The 17,363-nt window shown below is 40.6% G+C and overlaps 1 non-coding gene across 1 annotated transcript; it reads right to left on the reverse strand.

The window, feature by feature from the left end:
* Positions 1–13,790: 13,790 nt before the first annotated feature.
* Positions 13,791–13,898, reverse strand: LOC112731840 (small nucleolar RNA R71). The gene has a single exon (XR_003167596.1). It is a non-coding gene; the product is annotated as a small nucleolar RNA R71 (small nucleolar RNA).
* Positions 13,899–17,363: the final 3,465 nt, after the last annotated feature.

Raw genomic sequence — 17,363 nt, forward strand, 5'->3', positions numbered from 1 at the left:
AATATGGAGAGTTCTATGATTATATATATGGCTTTTTAACTAAGTTGGAGTTGGAGATAGTTTATTGATTAATTTATGAGGAGTGCTACATATACAAGTCATTTAGTTTACAAGTCATACAAATTGAGAGAAATTTAACAAAAAGCACGCTGGCCCATATACAATTTTTATGGCGTGCTTCGCGTTCCTCCTTCTCCTCCTTCTCTTCCTTCTTCTTCTCCTCCTCTTCCTTCTTCTCTTCTTCTCATTTCTCCATGAAAACGAGTTTTTTTGTTAAATTTGTTCAATCTCCTTTGTACGTTCTCTCTTTACCTTTTCATTCGTTGTTTTATCTGCGTTTATCATTGGTATTCTTGCTTCATTTTTTTTTTCGATTTTCATGGTTTCTGAAATCAAGTTTTGAAATCGTTTTGAAGATAATGGAACTTCAAAAATACACCCAAACGATTACAGAAATACACCCAACCGATTACAGAAATACACCCAAACGGTTACAGGAATTCACCCAAACGATTACAGAAATACAACCAAAGGATTACAAAAATACACCCAAAGGATTTAAAAAATACACCCAAAATTCGTTGAAGTACACCTTATGCATAATTCAGAACTCTTCCTCTTTCTCCTCTTCATCTTCTGCTGCTTCTTCTTCTTCTTTATTTTCTTATTTCATATTCTCATAATTCTTTTTGGGAGGAAAAAATCAAACAAAGAAGAAAAAAATACATAATGTTGCAAAATCAAAAGAAGAACGAGGAGGAACACGACGATGAAGATGAAACACTTCAAAAACGAAGAAGACGAAGAAGAAGAAAAAGAGGCACGGAAAAAGAAGAAGAAGGAGAAGAAAAAGAGGAGGCATGGAAAAAGAAAAAAAAAAGAAGAAATAAATAACTTATATGACTTGTATAGAAAAACGCTTATATGTAGAGAATTTTTCTTAATTTATTAGTTTGTTTAAATAACTATTAGGATTTAAATTTTATATTATGTATATATAATAATTTATTGACTAACGATAAACTTTTAAATAGAATAATTCTAATTTAAAAAATTGATAAAATAATAAAGTAAAAATTTATAATTTTTTATAAAATATGTATCGTACTATCTTAATTTAAAAATAATTAATTTTTTATATTAAAATTTTATTAATTTTCTCACTTTAGAGGATCTTAATCGCTTTCTACTCTAACTACAATTACACTCCAATATGGCACTATTGCAATCAATTTCAAATTGTCATTGATCCCTAATATACCCGTCATCAGTAGTATTTAGGTTTAATTATTTTATTAGTTTTTATAATTTTATTAAATTTATAATTAAATTTTTATATTTTAATTAAATATTTATATTATTTTTAGTTAGATTCTTTTTATATTAGAAATATTAAAATTAATAAAATATTTTTTTAAAAAAATATATAATTATTAAGTTAGATTCTTAATTGTATGTATTTTTAATTTGTAAAAAATTATTTTATTAATAATATATATATATATATATATATATATATATATAAATTTGATAAAACTATAAAAAATTAACTAAACCTAATATTTACAATCAATCCTAAACATATATTATTAGGGAGTACGTATTTATAGAATAGATATTACTACAATTATTTTAATAATATTATTTTTTTTAATTTATGTAAATACACAATGAAAAAATAGATAGTGTCATTATAAAAAATAGAAGTAACGTTCTCTTATGTATTTATAATATCAAAAATGCTATTTGTACATTAAAATTAGTCACTAAAATCAGTCACTAATATATTTATGTATAAATACGTGTGTAGTATAATTTATTTTCAATGTATATTTGTATTTCAACATATATTTTATACTGGTGACTGATTTTAGTGGCTGATTTTGGTGTACACGTAACATAATCTTTATAATATAGGAAACATTTAACATGTGTTCGGTTTCTCGGGTCCGAAGAGGGTCTGGTGTTATAAAGTTCGAAAGCTGGTGAGTGACTGGATGCCTGGTCTGGATGAGCTCCGGCGGGCAAGGTAGTGTGACTCTCCCAAGCTGGCGAGGAGGGGGTTGCCACCTGCAAGGACTCCAACGCTCAAGTTAGCGTCCGTACAAGAGGCAGCAATTTAGGGTAAGGTGAGTGACATACCTGGGGGAGGGGTAGGACACTCCCCTTATATAGTCTGTACTACAGTGGGTCCCACAAGCGCAGACCCCATTTCCTGGAAGTTTCCTTTTCAGCTGTCCAGGTTCACGCGAAGAGGGGGGTGGTGTGTGGGTCACCTTCCTGTTCGGGTACGACGATCTGTCGGGTCGGCTAACCGTCCGGCCGTGGATCCTTGGCTCTTTCGGGCCGGGCCGGAACAGTGCCCTCAACGCGTTAACCATCAAAGTGGTTGGCGCATTAAGATGCCTCGCCTCTTCTCCTGTTGGGCGCCCTGCAGATCGAGAGTCCGCTGGTAAAGGACGCGACATTGTGCACGTGTTTTGACCCCACGCGTAGCTTGGCGTGTCGCTTCGACTTTTGCGCTAAGCATTTAATGCTCATAACGGATGATTTGAAATCCTAGGGGTGAAAGACCATCCTCCTGCCTTTTCGCGCTCCCTCTTTAGACGGTTACCATTCTAGTTTTCTCAACACCACCACCTTTTTCATTTGCTTCATTTTCATTCGCTTTCTGAACTGCTTTTGCTTATCGCTCCCTGCCTCTGCATATCGCTCCACTTCCTGAGGGAAACTCAGTGCGCAGTTCTTGTCTATTACCTCCTTCTTGCATATCTCCCTATAAGTGTTTCACGCTTCTTTCGTTCGTCCCATTGTTTCCTTATTTCATTCTGTGATTACTGCTTTCGTAATGCATGCTCTTTTCCCTTTTCGCTTTGATTCATACTTGCTCGAATGAATATGGTCCATGTTAGATAGTTGCTAGGGGGTACCATTCAAGTACTTATAGTGGATCCAGGCTTTAGGTGTTGGTGTAGGTGCCACAGATTAGTGATATACTTAGTCGTAGATCTATTTTATCTATTTTCCGACTTAGCGGTCTCCCGGGTTAACATGAGTGGTGCCCCCACTGTAGGTATGGCGCAGCCACCGGCTCCAAATGTTATCGACTTCTTTGCTTGGGTAACCTCGGACGTGAAGGATACACCGTCTCGGGTGACCAGAGAGGAGCTCCAGGCTCTCCGAGATGCAGGCTCTTTGTGCGAGGGAAGTCCCGAGGAAGCGCACTATCAGGTCTATGTCCCTAGCGATCGTGAGAGGGTGTGTCATAAAAACATGGCTTCCCCCCGAGTAGTTGACTGGCTATGGGTGTATAAGCCCATGTTCACCACGCTGGGTCTTCATCTCCCATTCTCCCCCTTCGTGATGTCACTACTTAACTGCTGTGATGTTGCCCCGTCGAAGCTTCATCCGAATAGCTGGGCCGCCATCCGGTGCTTCGAGCTAGTGTGCGAGCATTTGGAGATTCCAGCCTCTGTGAACGTCTTCCTCTACCTCTTCCTCCTAACGAACCCTTCCCCTGAAGGAAAAACGAAAAATGGTTATATATCTTTTCGGGCAGTTCAAGGCTGCCGAATATTTGGCCTCTTCGAAGATTCGTTCCATCATTTCAAAAGCGCCCTCTTCAAGGTGAGGCCTGCCCCGGGTCATCACACCTTTTGGCTTACTTTGGAAGGGGAAAGGAGGATCCCGACTTACTGGAGTTTCGGAGCGGGCTCAGATTATTTAATAAAGGAAACTTATGAGGGAATGAGTAAGGAGAACCGTCGGATAGCCGACGTGTTATTGGCGATTTTCAGGTCGAAGAATCTAAATCCGAATCTGGTGATGGGGGATCAGGAGCTCGGTTGGGCCCAAGTGGGTAGGTCATTTCCCTTTTCCTCTCTTTTTTTTGATGATGATGATGATGACCTCGTGCCTTACTTTTTCAGTTGTGTTTATTTTGTAGTTGCCATGGCTGAAGGAAAGACGAACTTGGAGGACCTCGTCGCCCACTTCCTCGGTAGGAGTGACGACGACGATTCCTCGGCAACTCATTCTGAGGTTCCGAGCCCAGATGCCACCGGGGAAAGTAGTGGCCAGGGTACCTCTGAGAACCAAGTTGACGCTCAGCCCGAGAACCCTCCTCATGCTGCCGTAGAGGAGTCGATCTTGGAGGAAGAAGTCGGTGTTGAGGTGGATCCTGAACTGACAATCGTCCTTAACCCATAAAGCGAAAGGCGAATTTTGGGAAAGCCCTAACCGTAATGGAAAGAAGCTTTGATGCTGGAGGCTTCATTGACTCCCACCTTCTTCCAGGAATTGAGGAATTCTTCTTGGACGAGGACCTCGCTTCACAGGCGAAGTAGACTTATTGCAGCCTTCTCCGAGCCGCCGTTATTGCGAGGAAGGTGGAACCTGTCTTAGCTTAGTGCCAGGCCTTAGAGGGGAAGCTTTGCACAGCCCAGAAGGACATCACCGACCTGAAGACTCGGGAAACGTCTTTGAAGACCCAGTTGGACGAGAAAGAGAAAAAGGGGAAAGAGGACGCTGCCGAGATCAATAGTTTGGTAGAACGTGACCTTACTCTTTCCAAGGATTTGAACGTGGCTTAGGGTCAGGTTGTTGCTGCGGAGGCCAATGTTAAGGACTGGGAGAAAAAGCTGAAGGAGCTGGAGGAAAAGCAGGGTGAGACCGAGAGGTCGGCCCAGGCTGCTTAGCAAGAGTTCATCGCTTTGAAGAAAAGGAATAAGGATATCGTGAGGGACGTGAAGAAGGTCGTCAAAGCTACTGAGGAAGGGATCAAGGCCCAAATCGCCGTCCTGGCACCCGATCTTGACACTTCCTTGGTTAGGGCCTTTAAGAAAGTCCAGGATGTCAAGATCGTGGATATTCCGAAGAAAATGGTACCCCCCAAGTAGTTGTAGTCTTGTTTTGTAACTACTTATATTATTAACTTGTTGGGCCGAGGTGTTGCCCTGATTGTATGACTTTTGGACTTACTGGGCCGACGCGTTGCCCTTATTTTGACAATTATGTTTAGGTTGTTCCATTTGCCTTCTACTTTCTAATTTTGTCGTCTGTCCGGTAGGTTTTTATTTGATACGTAGGCCGATTAGTTGCCTTTGGAAAATATTTGAAACTTGCTAGTTCCGATCTTTATCGTTTGGCCGGTAGGCCTGTAATATTGTGTGCAGTATTTCTGCTCTGATCAGGGCCTCCGGGGTGATCAATCCCAGTTAGCCATGTAGTCGGGGGATAACAATATAACGTCACTTAAATGAAATGGCATTTATAATGCGACGACTAGCACTTTAAGTGTAATGCAACACCCATGGTATTTATAATGAAACGGACTAACAATGAAGTATCGAATGGAAAGGCAAAATAACATTACTGAATAAAGAGAAAGGAAAAATCGTTAGGTCGGCGGGTTACTTTTTATGAGTAAAATCTTTTCAAGTTCGCCACATTCCAAGTCCTTGGTACTTCGTTCCTGTTTAACCGTTCCAACTTGTAAGCCCCTTTGCCAAGCACTTCTTTTACTATGTATGGGCCCTCCTAATTGGCTGCTAGCTTGCCTTCTCCCGAGGTCGGTAGTCCAATGTCGTTCATCTGCAACACTAGATCGCCTGGTTCGAAACTTCTTTTCTGCACTTTGGCGTTGTATCTTAAGGCCATCCTTTGCTTTAGCGCCGTTTCAGTCAAGTGGGCCATCTCCCTTGTTTCATCAATTAAGTCTTTTTCTACTGCCTCTTCAACTCCACCAAGGAGCATTCTCGGGCTTGGCTCTCCGATTTCAACCAGAACGATGGCGTCAACTCCGTAGGTAAGCCGAAATAGGGTTTCCTGGTAGAAGATTGAGGCATTGTCCTATATGACCAAAGAACCGAGGCAAGCTTGTCTGCCCATGATCATTTCTTCTGGTCTAGTCGTTTCTTCAGGCCGTGAAGGATGACCTTAATTGCTGCTTCCACTTGGCCATTTCTCTGGGGGTGTTCGAATAAAAAGAACTTCTGTTTGATTTCCAATCCCAAGAGGAATTCCGCAAAATTCTTATTTGCGAACTGCGTCCCGTTGTCCGAAATGACAACTTCTAGGATTCTAAACCTGGAGACAAGTTGCCTCCACACGAACTTCCGACAGTTCGCTGAGGATATACTGGCTAGTGGTTCCTCCTCAACCCACTTGGTTTAGTAATCTATCGCCACAATTAGGTACCTGACCTGCCCGGGACCCACCAGGAATGGCCCTAACAGGTCAAATCCCCACTGGGCGAAAGGCCGTGACACCAACATCAAATTTAACTCCATCGCTGGGGACCTATGGAAGTTGGCATTCTCTTGGAATTTTTTGCACTTTTCTACAAATTCTTGAGCATTCGTCATCATGGAAGGCCAGTAGTAATCAGTCCTAATGAGCTTCCTGGCTAGGGCTTTCTCCCCGATGTGGTGACCATAGCACCCCTCATGGACTTCGCTTAGGACGTAGTCTGTCTGGTCGGGGGCGCAGGCACTTTAGTAGGGGCTGGTTCAATCCTCGCTTGAACAACTGCCCTTGTATTGTTATGTACTTGGCCGCTTCCCTTCTTATCGTCTTCGTCGTTTTCTCGTCGTTGGGAAGTTTTCCATCCTCCAAGAAGCTAAAGATTAGGTCGATCCATGAGGGGCTATTCGTCGCTTGGGATACACACAGGGTCACCATAGGCTCCTTTATTAGCCCTTGGATCAAAGATCGGTTTCCCGATCCTGGCTTTGTACTTGCTAGCTTTGACAAGAGGCCGGCTCGCGCACTCCTTTCCCTTGTGACGTGTTGCACCACAATCTCCTCGAAGTCTTCACTTAAGTTTTTAACCCTTTCCAAATATTTCTGTAGCATAGAATCCCTGGCTTGGTAGGTCCTATTGATTTGGGAGGTGACAATTTGAGAGTCGCTATTCACCTTAACCTTTGTTGCCCCGACTTCTCTTGCCAAGAGCAGGCCTCCTATCAGGGCCTTATATTCTGCCTGATTGTTCGGGACGCGAAAGTTGAACTTGATGGACTACTCGTACACCACCCCAATTGAGCTCTCAAGAATTATACCTGCTCCCCCGAACGTTTGGTTGGAAGCTCCATCAACATGGACCTGCCACTGTGTGTCCGAGTTCTCGTGAGGATCCCCTGTTACTTCAACTAAGAAATCAGCCATTGTCTGAGCTTTAATCGTGTGCCTGGGTTCATATTGCAGATCGTATTAAGAGAGCTCGACAACCCAGGTCATCAATCAAACCGCGAGGTCGGGCTATTGCAGGAATTGACGAATGGCTTGATCCGTCCTAACTGTGATCCGGTGCCCCTGGAAGTATTGTCTCAGCCTTCGAGACGAGGTCAGGAGTGCATAGGCGAGCTTTTCCAGTTTGCTGTACTATAACTTTGCGCCCTGCAGCGCTTTGCTAACAAAATAGACTGGTTGTTAGAGTTTACCCTCTTCACATATAAGAACTGCCACCAGGGCTTCGTCCGTCACTGCTAAGTACAGAAATAGCGTCTCGCCATCTTTGGGCTTGCCGAGGACTTGGGGGAGTATTTCCTTGAAATGGTTGAAAGCTTCCTCGCAGGCTGGGGTCCACTTGAAGGCTATCCCTTTCCTCATGAGGTTGAAGAAAGGAAGAGCCTTGGCTGCTGATGCGCTGAGGAAACGGGATAGGGCCGTGAGTCTTCTGGCTAATCTTTGTACGTCTTTGACACTTTCCAGGCTCGTCATTTGTAGGATATCATCGGGTTAGCTGGTTTTTACCAGGATATCATCGACATAGCCTTCTACCGACTTCCCAACAAGGTCACTGAAAACACTGTTCATTAGTCTCTGGTAGGTCGCTCCTGTGTTCTTCAAACCAAATGGCATTACATTGTAGCAATAAGTGCCCCCTGGCATTATGAACGCCGTTTTTTTCTCGTCAGATTTATGCATCGGTATCTGGTTATAGCCTGAGTACGCATCTATGAAGCTTAAAAAATGATATCATGTCGCTCCGTCTACCAAGGCGACAATGTTGGGGAGTGGGAATGAATCATTGGGACATACTTTGTTGAGGTCCGAGTAATCGATGCACATCCTCCACTTCCCATTTGCCTTTTTGACGAGGACTACATTTGACAGCCATGTCAAGTAGTCGAGTTCCCTGATGAACCCTACTTCTAACAGGATGGCCCTTTGCCTGGTCTCCTCGTCAGCTCTCTCCTAGGACATTTTCTTTCGCTTCTATGCAATGGGTTTGGCATCCGGCTTAACGGCAAATCGGTGGGACATGAAATTGGGGTCTACACCTGGCATGTCAGCCGGGGTCCAGGCAAAGAGATCGCTGTCTGCCCTGATAATCTTCATTAAAGGCTCTTTTAGGTCGTGGGGGAGATTTTTGTTTACGAAGGTAAACTTTTCCTCTGTGTCTCCGACTCAAAACTTTTCTAGGTCTCCCTACAGCTCTGGCCTAGGATTCTCATCTAGCCTTGCATCCAAATCGGCTAGAAAGACACCGGTTGCCTCTTTCGACTTCTTCCTTAGGGAAAGGCTGGTGTTGTCGCATGCAACGGCCGTTTCCACATCACCTCTTATGGATCTGACAACCCCGTCATCTGTGACAAATTTCATGACCAGAAGCTTAGTGCAAATTACAACCGAAAACTCATTGATTGTCTTCCTCCCCAGGATGATGTTGTAGGTTGTGGAGTCCCTCAAAACGACGAACTCCGCCATCACGACTTCTTTTCTTTGTTCGAGCCTACACAGATCGGGAGGGTGATCACCCTGTCAAGCTTTATGTAGTTGTCCCCAAGGCCTATGACCCCATGCTGGTGGACCTTGAGATAAGCTTACTTGAGCCACAGAGCATCGAACACGTTCCTGAACATGATGTTAGAGTCGGCTCCTGTGTTGACAAGGATTCGCTTCACAAGGCCTGTACCTATCCTTGCAGTGATCACCATAGGCGGGTTCTCCAAGAGTTCACGCAGCCATTGGTCTTCTGGGCCAAAGGATATTCTGGGGATTCCCGAGATTGGATCCTCGGGTCCCCCGACGACGTCGCTAGGACTTTGACGTCTTTCCTCGTCGCTGAATTTGATCTGCGGGGCGAGTCTCATCCTATCACCACATTGATAACCACCGTAGGGGCGTTGTCGATGTTTTCTGTGGTCCCCGGCAACGGCGCCAAAAACTTGACGGAAGAAAAATGTCGGTAAAGATTTTCACAAAAATTATCATGTTGCAACTATAGTTCTAAACCGAAAATTAAACCTCAATCAATGTTTAAATTGTTTGTCACTTAAGCAAACCCAATAAAATTAACCGAAGTATTTAAACCTCGGGTCATCTCTCAAGGAATTACAGGGAAGTGTAGTTTATTATTGATTATGGGGAAGTATGTTTTTGGGGTGGTGGTTCTTGGGAGTAATTGGGTTGGAATTGGGGTGCCTCTATGTATGGTTCATATGGCTCATAAGGTGGTTAGTATGGTGGATAAGGGTTAGGATCATATAAAGGTGTCTGATTGTAGGGGGCTTGTGAGTATGGTAGTTCAAAGCTATGTTGAAGAGGGGGTTTATATCATATGGTGGTAGTTGTTGGTAGTCACAAGGAGGTCCACTGATGAGCGGATAATTTATACGCTTTTTGGCATTGTTTTTAGTATGTTTTTAGTAGGATCTAGTTACTTTTAGGGATGTTTTTATTAGTTTTTATATTAAATTCACATTTCTGGACTTTACTATGAGTTTGTGTGTTTTTCTGTGATTTCAGGTATTTTCTGGCTGAAATTGAGGGACTTAAGCAAAAATCAGATTCAGAGGTTGAAGAAGGACTGCTGATACTGTTGGATTCTGACCTCCCTGCACTCAAAATGGATTTTCTAGAGCTAAAAAACTCAAAATGGCGCGATTCCAATTGCTTTGGAAAGTAGACATCCAGGGCTTTCCAGCAATATATAATAGTCCATACTTTGGCCGAGTTTAGACGATGCAAAAGGGCGTTGAACACCAGTTCTATGCTGCAGTCTGGAGTTAAACGCCAGAAACACGTCACGAACCAGAGTTGAACGCCAAAAACACGTTACAACTTGGCGTTCAACTCCAGAAGAAGCCTCTGCACGTGTAAACTTCAAGCTCAGCCCAAGCACACACCAAGTGGGCCCCGGAAGTAGATTTATACATCAATTACTTACTTCTGTAAACCCTAGTAGCTAGTTTAGTATAAATAGGACTTTTTACTATTGTATTTAGAACATCTTATGACTTTTAGTTCAATCTTTGGACGCCTAGTCCTCAGACAATCTTTGATTTACCTTTTGATCTATTGATCACGTTTTGGGGGCTGGCCATTCGGCCATGCCTGGACCTTCATCACTTATATATTTTCAACGGTAGAGTTTCTGCACTCCATAGATTAAGGTGTGGAGCTCTGCTGTTCCTCATGATTTAATGCAAAGTACTACTGTTTTTCTATTCAATTCAACTTATTCCGCTTCTAAGATATCCATTCGCACCCAAGAACATGATGAATGTGATGATTATGTGACGCTCATCATCATTCTCACTTATGAACGCGTGCCTGACAAACACTTCTGTTCTACATGCAAACAAGCTAGAATGAGTATCTCTTAGATATCTAATACAGAGGACCGAGTCCGAGATATTAGAATCTTTGTGGTATAAGTTAGAACCCATGGATGGCCATTCCTGAGATCTGGAAAGTCTAAACCTTATCTGTGGTATTCCAAGTAGGATCTGGGAAGGGATGGCTGTGACGAACTTCAAACTCGCGAGTGCTGGGCATAGTGACAGACGCAAAAGGAGGGTGAATCCTATTCCAGTATGATCGAGAACCTCCAGATGATCAGCCGTGTCATGACAGAGCATTTGGACCTTTTTTCACAGAGAGGATGGGATGTAGCCATTAACAACGGTGATGCCCTTACAGAAAGCTTGCCATGGAAAGGAGTAAGACTGATTGGATGAAGACAGCGGGAAAGCAGAGATTCAGAGGAACGAAAGCATCTCTATACGCTTATCTGAAATTCTCACCAATGATATACATACGTATTTCTATCTTTATTTTCTATTTATTTATTATTATTATTCGAAAACTCCATAACCATTTAATATCCTCCTGACTAAGATTTACAAGATGACCATAGCTTGCTTCATACCAACAATCTCCGTGGGATCGACCCTTACTCACGTAAGGTTTTATTACTTGGACGACCCAGTGCACTTGCTGGTTAGTTGTGCGAAGTTGTGAAGTTATGTCTGGACCATGGTATTGTGCACCAGTTTTTTGCGCCATTGCCAGGGAGAGAACGAACAACAAATTTTACAACCTCAGAGTAACAATTTCGCATACCAAGTTTTTGGCGCCGTTGCCGGGGATTGTTCGAGTTTGGACAACTGACGGTTCATCATGTTGCTCAGATTAGGTAACTTTCTTTCCTTTTTTTTTCAAAATAAAAAAAATTAAAAATTAAAAATATTTTCAAAAAAATTATATTTTTCTTCAGAATTTTTAAGAATGAATTCTAGTGTTTCATGAAGCATGTTGAAGCCTGGCTGGCTGTAAAGCCATGTCTAAAATCTTTTGGACTGAGGCTTCCAAACCATCAGCATAGAGGCAAGTTAATTTGATGACTTAGCTGATGAATGTCTGATTTACATGCTAAAGCTTGGCTGGCCATTGGCCATGTCTAGTGTTTTGGATCGGAGCTTTCATTGAAGGCTTGGCTGGGTAGTGAGCCATGTCTAATTCCTGGACTGAAGTTTTAGACTAAGAGGACAAGATTCCTGGAATTCATATAAAAAATTTTGGAATCCTTATTTTTCTTTTTCAATAATTTTCGAAAAATACCAAAAAAAAATTTAGAAAATCATAAAAATAAAAAATATTTCATATTTCTTGTTTGAGTCTTGAGTCAATTTTAAGTTTGGTGTCAATTGCATGTTTTAAAGTTTGCATAAAATTTTCGAAAAATTCATGCATTCATAGTGTTCTTCATGATCTTCAAGTTGTTCTTGGTAAGTCTTCTTGTTTGATCTTTAAATTTTCTTGTTTTGTGTCTTTTCTTGTTTTTCATATGCATTTTTCGTTTGTTAGAGTCCAAATATTAAAGATTTCTAAGTTTGGTGTCTTGCATGTTTTCTTTGCATAGAAAAATTTTCAAAAATATGTTCTTGATGTTCATCATAATCTTCAAAGTGTTCTTGGTGTTCATCTTGACATTCATAGTGTTCTTGCATGCATTGTGTGTTTTGATTCATAATGTTTATGTTATGAGTCTTTTTCATGTTTTTCTCTTTCTTCATTAAAAATTCAAAAAAAAATCAAAAAAATATCTTTCCCTTTTTCTTCTCTTAAATTCGAAAATTTGAGTTGACTTTTTCAAAAAATTTTAAAATCTAGTTGTTTCTTATGAGTCAAATCAAATTTTCAATTTAAAAATCTTATCTTTTTCAAAATCTTTTTCAAAAATCCTTTCTAATATTTTCGAAAATTTTCAAATTAATTTTCAAAAATCTTTTTCTTAATTTTAGTTCATAATTTTCGAAAATATTATCAACAATTAATGTTTTGATTCAAAAATTTCAAGTTTGTTACTTGCTTGTTAAGAAAGATTCAAACTTTAAGTTCTAGAATCATATCTTGTGATTACTTGTGAATCAAGTCATTAATTTTGATTTTTTAAAAAAATCAAATCTTTTTCAAAAACTTTGTTTTCAAAATCTTTTTCTAACTTCTTATCTTTTCAAATTTAATTTTCAAATCTTATCTATTTGTTTCAATCATATCTTTTAAAATTTCAATCATATCTTTTTCAAAAACAAATTTCAAATCTTTTTCAACTAACTAATTGACTTTTTATTTGTTTCTTATCTTTTTCAAAATCACCTAACTAATTTTCCCTCTCTAATTTTCAAAAATTATCTCCCTCCTTTTTCAAAATTATTTTAATTAACTAATTGTTTCAAATTTTGATTTTAATTTTTTTCCCCCCTTTAATTTTCGAAAATCACTAACTCTTTTTTTTTCAAAAATTATTTTCAAAAACTTCTCTCTCTCATCTTCTTCTATTTATTTATTTATTTACTAACACTTCTCTTCATCTCAAATCACTGCTCCTATCCTCACCCTTCTGTTTGGATTCTCCTTTCTTTTCTCTTCTACTCTTCTTTTCTTCTTCTACTAACAACAAGGGAACCTCTACACTGTGGTAAAAAGGATCCCTATTATTATTTTTCTGTTCCCTTCTTTTTCATATGAGCAGGAGCAAGGACAAGAACATTCTTGTTGAAGCAGATCCTGAACCTGAAAGGACTCTGAAAAGGAAACTAAGAGAAGCTAAAATACAACAATCCAGAGACAACCTTACAGGAATTTTCGAACAGGAAGAGGAGATGGCAGCCGAAAATAATAATAATGCAAGGAGGATGCTTGGTGACTTTACTGCACCTAATTCCAATTTACATGGAAGAAGCATCTCAATCCCTGCCATTGGAGCAAACAATTTTGAGCTTAAACCTCAACTAGTTTCTCTGATGCAACAGAACTGCAAGTTTCATGGACTTCCATCTGAAGATCCCTTTCAGTTCTTAACTGAATTCTTGCAGATCTGTGATACTGTTAAGACTAATGGAGTAGATCCTGAAGTCTACAGGCTAATGCTTTTCCCGTTTGCTGTGAGAGATAGAGCTAGAATATGGTTGGACTCTCAACCTAAGGATAGCCTGAACTCTTGGGATAAGCTGGTCAAGGCTTTCTTAGCCAAGTTCTTTCCTCCTCAAAAGCTTAGTAAGCTTAGAGTGGATGTCCAAACCTTCAGACAGAAAGAAGGTGAATCCCTCTATGAAGCTTGGGAGAGATACAAGGAACTGACCAAAAAGTGTCCTTCTGACATGCTTTCAGAATGGACCATCCTGGATATATTCTATGATGGTCTGTCTGAATTAGCTAAGATGTCATTGGATACTTCTGCAGGTGGATCCATTCACCTAAAGAAAACGCCTGCAGAAGCTCAAGAACTCATTGACATGGTTGCTAATAACCAGTTCATGTACACTTCTGAGAGGAATCCTGTAAGTAATGGGACGCCTCAGAAGAAGGGAGTTCTTGAAATTGATACTCTGAATGCCATATTGGCTCAGAATAAAATATTGACCCAGCAAGTCAATATGATTTCTCAGAGTCTGAATGGAATGCAAGCTGCATCCAACAGCACTCAAGAGGCATCTTCTGAGAAAGAAGCTTATGATCCTGAGAATCCTGCAATAGCAGAGGTGAATTACATAGGTGAACCCTATGGGAACACCTATAACCCCTCATGGAGAAATCACCCAAATCTCTCATGGAAGGATCAACAAAAGCCTCAACAAGGCTTTACTAATGGTGGAAGAAACAGGTTTAACAATAGTAAACCTTTTCCATCATCCACTCAGCAACAGACAGAGAATTCTGAGCGGAATCTATCTAGCTTAGCAAATTTAGTCTCTGATCTATCTAAGGCCACTCTAAGTTTCATGAATGAAACAAGGTCCTCCATTAGAAATTTGGAGGCACAAGTGAGCCAGCTGAGTAAGAAGATCACTGAAACCCCTCCTAGTACTCTCCCAAGAAATACAGAAGAGAATCCAAAGAGAGATTGCAAGGACATTGATATAACCATCATGGCCGAATCCAAGAATGAAGGGGAGGACGTGAATCCCAATGAGGAAGACCTCCTGGGACGTCCAATGATCAATAAGGAGTTTTCCTCTGAGGAACCAAAGGAATCTGAGGCTCATCTAGAGACCATAGAGATTCTATTGAACCTCCTTATGCCATTCATGAGCTCTGATGAGTATTCCTCTTCTGAAAAGAATGAGGATGTTACTGAAGAGCAAGTTACCAAGTTCCTTGGTGCAATCATGAAGCTGAATGCCAATTTATTTGGTAATGAGACTTAGGGAGATGAACCTCCCCTGTTCACCAATGAACTAAATGCATTGGATCAACTGAGATTGCCTCAGAAGAAACAGGATCCTGGAAAGTTCCTAATACCTTGTACCATAGGCACCATGACCTTTGAAAAGGCTCTATGTGACCTTGGGTCAGGAATAAACCTCATGCCCCTCTCTATAATGGAGAAACTGGGAATCTTTGAGGTGCAAGCTGCTAGAATCTCATTAGAGATGGCAGACAACTCAAGAAAAGAGGCTTATGGACAAGTAGAGGACGTGTTAGTAAAGGTTGAAGGCCTTTATATCCCTGCTGATTTCATAATCCTGGATGCTGGGAAGGATGAGGATGAATCCATCATTCTTGGAAGGCCCTTCCTAGCCACAGCAAGAGCTGTGATTGATGTTGACAGAGGTGAACTAGTCCTTCAATTGAATGAGGACTCCTTTGTGTTTAAAACTCAAGGACATCCTTCCGTAAACATGGAAAAGAGGCACAGTAAGCTTCTCTCAGTACAGAGTCAACTAAAGCCCCCATAGTCAAACTCTAAGTTTGGTGTTGGGAGGCCTCAGCCAAACTCTAAGTTTGGTGTTGAACTCCCATATCCAAACTCTAAGTTTGGTGTTGGGAGTCTATAAAATTGACCTGATCACCTGTGTGGCTCCATGAGAGCCCACTGTCAAGCTATTGACATTAAAGAAGCGCTTGTTGGGAGGCAACCCAATTTTTATTTATCTAATTTTATTTTTATTTTATTGTTATTTCATGTTTTATTAGGTTCATGATCATGTGGAGTCACAAAATAAATAAAAAATATTAAAAACAGAATCAAAAACAGCAGAAGAAAAATCACACCCTGGAGGAAGGACTTACTGGCGTTTAAACGCCAGTAAGGAGCATCTGGCTGGCGTTCAACGCCAGAACAGAGCATAGAGCTGGCGCTGAACACCAGAAACAAGCATAGAACTGGCGTTCAATGCCAGAAACATGCTGCATCTGGGCGTTGAACGCCCAGAACAAGCATCAGTTCAGCGTTTAAACGCCAGAATTGTATGCAAAGGCATTTTACACGCCTAATTGGTGCAGGGATGTAAATCCTTGACACCTCAGGATCTGTGGACCCTACAGGATCCCCACATACCTCCACTCACCTTACCTCCTCATAATCCTATATCACCCTTTCCCAAGAACCCTTCACCAATCACCTCTAATTCCCCTCCAAAACCATCATACACCCACCTACACCCACCCACTCAAAATTCAAACCATCACTCCCTCCTTTTCACACATCATAACCACCTTACACCCATATAGCCGAATACACACATCCCTCCATCTCCTCCATATCTTCTTCTTCTTCTTCTATTCTTTCTTCTTTTGCTCGAGGGCGAGCAACATTCTAAGTTTGGTGTGGTAAAAGCATAGCTTTTTATTTTTCCATAACCATTGATGGTACCTAAGGCCAGACAAACCTCTAAAAAGAGGAAAGGAAAGACAAAAGCTTCCACCTCCAAGTCATAGGAGATGGAGAAATTCATCTCAAGGGTCTATAGCTCAGTGGTAGAACATTTGACTGCAAATCAAGAGATCTCTGAGATACCTCAGGGGATACATTTTCCTCCATACAATTATTGGAAGCAACTAAGGGTGGAACATCAAAGAGCAATGAGGGAGGAGCAACAAAGACAAGGAAGAGACATAGAAGAGCTCAAGGACATCATTCGTCCCTCAAGAAGAAAACGCCATCATCACTAAGGTGGACTCATTCCTTGTTCTTAAATTTTCTGTTTTTCGTTTTCTATGTTAAATGTTTATCCATGTTTGTGTCTTCATTACATGATCATTAGTATTTAAGTGTCTATGCCTTAAAGTAGTGAATATAAATCCATCACCTCTCTTAAATGAAAAATGTTTTAATTCAAAAGAACAAGAAGTACATGAGTTTCGAATTTATCCTTGAACTTAGTTTAATTATATTGATGTGGTGACAATACTTTTTATTTTCTGAATGAATGCTTGAACAGTGCATATGTCTTTTGAAGTTGTTATTTAAAGAATGTTAAATATGTTGGCTCTTGAAAGAATGATGACAAGGAGACATGTTATTTGATAATCTGAAAAATCATAAAAATGATTCTTGAAGAAAGAAAAAGCAGTGAATACAAAAGCTTGCAGAAAAAAATAGAAAATAGCAAAAAAAAAAAGAAAGAAAAAGAAAAAGCAAGCAGAAAAAGCCAAAAGCTCTTAAAACCAAAAGGCAAGATCAAAAAGCCAATAACCCTTAAAACCAAAAGGCAAGGGTAAATAAAAAGGATCCCAAGGCTTTGAGCATCAGTGGATAGGAGGGCCTAAAGGAATAAAATCCTGGCCTAAGCGGCTGAACCAAGCTGTCCCTAACCATGTGCTTGTGGCGTGAAGGTGTCAAGTGAAAA

Source organism: Arachis hypogaea, chromosome 12, assembly GCF_003086295.3.
Source record: "Arachis hypogaea cultivar Tifrunner chromosome 12, arahy.Tifrunner.gnm2.J5K5, whole genome shotgun sequence".
Taxonomy (NCBI): Eukaryota; Viridiplantae; Streptophyta; class Magnoliopsida; order Fabales; family Fabaceae; genus Arachis; species Arachis hypogaea.